A 7,001-nucleotide genomic window follows, 5' to 3' on the forward strand; every position below is an offset into this window, starting at 1 on the left:
CAAGAAACAGAATGGTCCCAAGCAACCGAAATCGTAATGGGCCCTAAGGCCCGAAACTTTACCCATCGAAGGGGTGATCCGAAAATCCTAACTGAATGAAAACGGGCCTCAAACCCGGATCCGATATATCACTTTTAGAAGTGAAACGGAAGGAAGCTGTACAGCTGTCCAACGCACCCCTGCCATAATGTCCTTTGGCGTTCCCAAAGTTCGGACGTGTGGGAACAACAAACAAGTAAATGAAGCGGCGCATGGGTGTTTTCTTGGGACACGTGGGATAGAAACTAACAGTTCCAAGCTTAAGGCAATGAATTGCCTTAAATAATAGTAAAAAATGAGAAAACGAAAAGGTGGAACAGAGCTTTTTACAAAAGCGCTTTTTACAACTCTATTCGTTTTCTTCTCAACCGAACCCATTTCCTCTTATCAAAACACACAGAAAGCAATTCTAAACCAATTTCTTCAAGAAATATCCAAACCAACCATGGTGAGCATCACAACAAATCCACACACAAACATCGGTCCTAAACTAAAATCCCTAATTTCTGACTTTATAACCTAACATTCAAACCAAATCGTACATGAACAGAGAAATAGGAACGCAAGGAGCTCCGATGGTACATTCAAAGCAATAATCGAGACAGATTTACTCATTCAACAGTTATCAAGTCATTATGCATTATGATGGAAGTCAAAATACCTTCGTCTATTCGAATTCTGATAATTCTTCGAGCAAAATCTTCTCCTGGTCCACGGTAACCTTCGTTCCGTTTCCTTCCCCGCCTCTCTTCGTTCTTCTTCACGGATTTGGTGTGTCTTGGTTTGACAGTGGCTTAGCTTAGTTATCTCAAAGTTCTAATGATGAACTCTGAGTAAACTTCAGGAGTATTTGAGCTTTGGTGATTGGGCGTGAGTGAAATTCCAGCAGAGTAACGGTGCGTGATTAGGTCTCTTTTATCCCAATGATGGATGGTCTTTATATAGAGCTTTGGGGGTACGAGGTTTCTCACTCCTGAGCTGGTGGAAATTCAAAATAATTCCGTTAGAATCAAATCCCCTCTAGATTTTGGTGTGGTCCCAGGAATGAAGGTGGTGAAATTTGTTTCTTTTTTGTCTGTAGTGAAATCCTCAAAATCAAGGTCCTATGTTGAGTTTCTCATTTAGCGCCGTGAAATATTTACGTGTCGTGGTAAGAGTATTGTTTTCACTTTTGTCTTGTTTTGCTCATAGAATCGAAGATTTTTAACCATGGTTATAATTTGGTAAATCTTCTGTTGTAGCAGGTTTATTATCATGGAGTTCTTCTACTATTATTTGGTTACGGTTATGCGAATAGTAGCGATGCTCCTACCTGACTTTAAGGTTCGTCCGTCATGGTTTATAAGTGACTTGAGCTTTCCTGTATTAACCTTGTCTATAAAGCGTTGGTTATAATAAGCGGTTTCTTTGCAACATGCTTCTACAATTTTTTGCCTTGAGGTCTAACTGATTGTGTCCTGTTTTCCATATGTTATGTGCAGCACGAAACAGGACTTCAACATATGTATCTATTCTTGGAGACAATGCCCATATTTGCTTGACAGAGTCATGGCAATTGCAGGGTTAAAACCAACTTATAGGATGCATAGGTTCAGGTAATTTTAATGGTATCCTCTAGAGGTGGTGCATATTACTGCATACTGTTTACCCAATCCTCCATTCGTCCTCACTTTAAAATCTTTGTTAGGATGTTCTCCCCTTATTGTCACAACCAGGAATAGCTTGAAGTTCAAAGTTTTAAATCATTTTGCCTTGATCATTCAGATGCTACTTGAATGTGGTGAGATATTTAGGCTTTTGAAAAACTCCAGATTTCATTCATCTTCAGTCACTACTTGGCAAGGCGCACCTTTCGAATGACTTTGCGCATTTTGGCGGACTCTTCCTTCAGATTCGATGTAAAAACTCCTTATCGAGATCCTTTAAGTCACCACCAAGCCCAACTAAATCCAGGTCAAGAATATCATTTGGCAATATTTGTAGCTTACTCGACAGCTGTTTTGGAAATGATGAGTCTATGCTCAAAGTGACAGACGGATCCTTTCTGGCTGGAAATTTGGAACTGTCGTGCAAAACTCTTGCCATTGTTTTGGAATGTTGAGTCACATATATATTTTGCCTTGTAGCCCCTGTATTATTTCAAATATGTAGAAATGAACTGTACTTTTGATTGAGATAGGTTTAGGTGTATGGATTATGGCTGCAAAATGGTTAATGCAGGTCTAGCTGCTGTAAGGATTGAAGTCATGGTGATGGCGAATTCATGATGCTTGGCATGGCTTTGTTGTTGTAGTGATTCCAGGCTGGTGTAGAGCAGCAGCATTTTGTCCTGTTTGGCCTTAGGTACATTATGCGTCGTGTATCTTGGTATCATGGTCTGTTATGCTGAATTTGTTTTATGTCACCGCGTGGCTCTTATGGTATTACAAATGCATTGCAGGTTTGTTTGATAATGCAGGACATTGGCCACAAGGTCTCATGGTTTCCAGTCGGTATACCACAGTCACCTCTTGTTCTTAGCCTTAGCTTGCAGCATTAACTTATAACCTTTCCCTTCACTTGCTTATTGTTCTACTCCTGGTCTAGCTGCCATGAAACTGTTCGAGCATTGCAAGATGCGTGGTTGGTGATTTTGTAGGGGTGCATTTGTGATATGCAGGTTTTTCTAATGAGCTACCTTTTATTGTTCCACAGGTTCGCGATTAAAGTAGGACATCATGAATCACGATGTTACTTGAAGACTTTCTAGGACACATGTGTTGCTCACTTTATGAAAGTACCTCGGTGTGTTCTGTTGGTAGCTGCAGAAGTTGACGGTTCGTGAGGAAATGAAAAGAATCCGTCATTTGTAAGTATACAACTTATCATCACGTATCAACCTCGTTTCCCTTTCCCCTACAACTTTTAAGTTACTTTCCTTTATGATGTAGGGTGTGTAAGATTCTGATGTCATGTCGACTCCCACATATTGGCTGCAAGTGTGAAGTTTGCACATCAATGGCCTTGGGTGACTTAAACTCATGTTGGCTTTGCTTTATTTTCTCTTTTGTCATGCAGCAGGTATGATACTGAAGATGATGATGCATCGATTTAAATGCCATGATTTGTTGCTGATTAATTTATTTTGTTGCTGTTGTGGTAGTGCAGGTTACGGTAATGGTTTGGTCGCAATGGACGCGTACTCAGCATCGCAGTCTTGCAGCTTTGTTCGCGGTATTGTATCCGAGAGTGTGGCCTCTAGCATCTTTGGTTCATCCCCACAGCTATGCTGCTGTTTTGTTGTTTGCAGCTCGAGAGTTTGGATTTGAATGGCGCGGGCTACCTGTTGGATCACCTTGCTGTAAACAAAATCTAGTTGTAAAAATAATATCCCTATCACGTAAAATGAATTACAATTTGGAATATAGCACCTGTTAGTTATGGATTAACATGAAATGTGATTGGTTTATAGATTTTGTAACAATAGAACTCAATTAGACATTTGTTCTTTATGATTCTGATGCATCCATGGATAGTTTGTAACAAGAATTGATTGTAGTTCCAACTTTATTCTGGAAAGTTCACGGCATCTACTTATGTCTTTGTCTTGGTATAGCTGTGATATGTTTCTTACATCTGTAATTGTGAACTATGGCTTTCACGGTATATCGCAGGTGGTTGTCATTACAGGGCTCGTGTTGGTGGTACATTATGCGGCATGATTATCACTCACACCTTGGTCTGTTTGTCTTCTTGCTAGTGTTTATGGAAGGATGGTTCAAACGGTCATGTTATCAAGGTTGGAACAAAAGTGTCCACACACCTATGGCTCGTACAAAGATTAACGTGAAACTTTAGGAGGTGATTAGAATTAGGATGGGTAATTTGGTATAGAGATGGGTTGTATTCTTTGTCAATAATACCGAACTCCGTAGTTTTGTTTCAAATAATGCATTTTGATGGATTGTAACGATGTTTGTTTATTTGAATGAAGTTCTACTGGTTTTGTTATTTGGATCTTGATAACTTTGCCACATTATAAACCATTGTACGTAGAGGGATCGTAATAAACATGGGAATGGATTGACATGAGATTTGTAAAGGACCAAAAATGATGCGCTCACACACCAAACAAAGCACTCGACAAATTAATTTACAACTCGTACTTATGGACCAATGCACCATTTGAACTCAACGATGCGTAAATTCTCCTGGGTACTGTGTGAATGGAGTGCGTGATGATATGTGGTGAGGCTATAACATGACAGGAGAGGATGTCCCATAAGCAACTAAGTCTTGTGCCATGTTCATCATAGAACCTTAAAGGATTCTAGATTCCTATATATGGCTTGGCCCAAGTCCATTACAAAGAGATGTGGAAATCAAGGTTTGATGGTTAAAAACAAATATGTCGTGGTATCTGCAAGAAAAAGTAAAAACGGGACAAAATCGGGGTATGACACACACCTTTTGCATATTTTTTTGTGTGTGGTATGTTTCATGAGCATAGTCCATTATACTATGTCTCTAACATGCATTAACACCAAAATTCTATTGCCCGACCTCAAATAGTTGTGACTTCTACATAAGTCCAATTACGATTGCTTAACATAGTGCTAAATTTGTGACATAAAAGACATAAGCATTCTAGTTAGTGAGATTGTAAGTCTCCCCTCTTTCATGGTATTGTATGGAAACTTGGCCTTCTTTCCTTCCTTTGGAAGATGTTTTGGTTCAAGGATCCATGTTTGTGATAAGTGGGTTGAGTGTTCTCCAAAGAATGTCTTGAAATGAAAAGCAAAAGCAAAATAATACTAACTCATATCATTCTATTTGTTTAGGTTAGTGCAATTTTTACTTTGTCCATTTGGACCATATTGTGTGATATATTTTGTTTGTGTATACTTTGCTTGTTTGTATGGTCTTTGACCATTAATGTACATGATAATAACAAAAACCCTACAAGCTTTCATTTCCCAAGTTTTTTTTATCAAAACCAAGTTTTTCTAAACCATACAATTCACCCCCCCCCCCCCCCTCCCGTCCCTCTTGTGTTTGAAGTCTCAACTCCAACAAGTTCCTCAGGGGAAGTATGAAGCGAGATTCTAAAATCTTCTAACTTAAATAGGTTGATGTATGCAATCTAAATATTAAAGGTGGCTTAGGGGTTGGATATACCCATTCAGTTAACTTATTTGTTTCAAATAAATGGGGGTTGAGACTTATCTCAAATACCTCTAGTCTTTGGCATGATATATTTTCTACCATATATGGTGCTTCAATAATTTCTTCTTTCAGGTGGTAGGGATTTAAGTTTATGAACTACTTCCCTTGTCTAAAAGGTGTATCCCTTCTTAAGTTTGAAGAGAAAGAGCCTTCAGATTAGTTTGTGGGTGGTACCACAGTGAGAGTGAGATCAGATCATCCTTTGGTTGGGAACATCCCTCGTAAGGTTTGGTTCTATAGGCTATTTACCATTTCTGATCATCCTGAGGGGAGTGTGGAAAGATAGGTCGGTGGGCAGATGATAATATTATATGGGATTTGAGGTGGCGAAGACCGTTCTTTGTTCATGAGGAAACTGTTGTTGCCGATTCCTTTTTTGTTTTACATGACCTTACTTTTTCCTTGGATAGAGATATGTGGAGTTGGAAGTATGCTAGAGATAGTCTTTTCCTGGTGGCCTCTACTTATCAAACTCAAATGGATATTAATACTTATTTTAATCCCTATCCAAGATGGTGGTTTTCTCTTAGATTTTTTCTAGATAGGTTCCCTTATAGAGAGAAACGCTTTAAAAAGAAGGTGATTGTTAACCCAACTAGTGTCTTTTATCCTCTATGTAGGGATTTGGCCAAATCATTTTTCCATTTGTTCGTCACTTGTGACTTAATCCCTACTGTTTGTTATATGATTTTTAAGTTATTGTGGAGGTAGGTAATTCTTCCTAGGAGTACTCAGCTAATTTTTGAGTTTCTTTTCTTTCTTTAGGTGGTATGGTGTGAAGTAGGGCCGTATTTTAGGGTGTGCAAAATGGACTACATGACAGAGCCTCAAATTTTTCATGGTTAAATTATAATTAAATAGGGAATCACAATTGATTTGTCATGGTTAAACCCTAACTAAAGAGGGGCCTTAATTATTTTATCATCATTGAACCGTAACTAACCAACATAGGACCTCCAAAAAATTAAGACGACTTCGGTGAGGACTAGGGATGGTTTCACTATGATTTGGCATGGTGTGATTTAAAAAAATTTGAGGGTTCAAAATGATATTATTTTTCTGGCTTGGAAATGGTTTTAAGATACATCATTTGGAAACTCATATACTTTCTCTGATTGCCTTCAGAACCTTATCATTTGGATTAATTAATAGCGGATCGAGGTTTTTGGTATGATTTCAGAAGTTCATGTGGTTTCAGTGCTTTTCTTGGTGGTCTATATTCTGTTGATGGTGGTTTTGATGGCTTGACTTTTTAGTTGATTTAGTTTTGTCACTCTGGTGTTGTGTTAGTGCTAGTTGTAAGACCCTAACTTTGACCCTAAGATCCCTCATGGCATCATGTTATTGCACAAGTGCATTGCCTCAAGGATCATAGCAGGTTTGGATCCTTAACCCTAGGGTTGGGACTTGTGTGAGTGTTTTGAGACCACCAAGCATGCTTGTATTGTATATTATTGCTTTTCTTATTTGATTACTAACCAAAAGCACAAAAATATGTCACTAACTCTTTTTGTTTTGAAGCTCAAGTGATCATGTGCTCCACAATGCTCCTAGGAGGTTCCTAAGCCCAATGCAATGGCTAGATGAAGATGAGAAAAAGCATGACAATGGCCCACAAAGCTCCTAATCATTGTATATGTCTCCCAAGTATCTCAATTTTCCAATTTGATCAAGATAACCCAAAGGGCTTGAGGATTGTTTCCCAAGGAAACCCTAATTCAACTATGTCTTGACTGTGCCTTGTCCATGAAGCAATC

Source organism: Lathyrus oleraceus, chromosome 2, assembly GCF_024323335.1.
Source record: "Lathyrus oleraceus cultivar Zhongwan6 chromosome 2, CAAS_Psat_ZW6_1.0, whole genome shotgun sequence".
Lineage (NCBI taxonomy): Eukaryota > Viridiplantae > Streptophyta > Magnoliopsida > Fabales > Fabaceae > Lathyrus > Lathyrus oleraceus.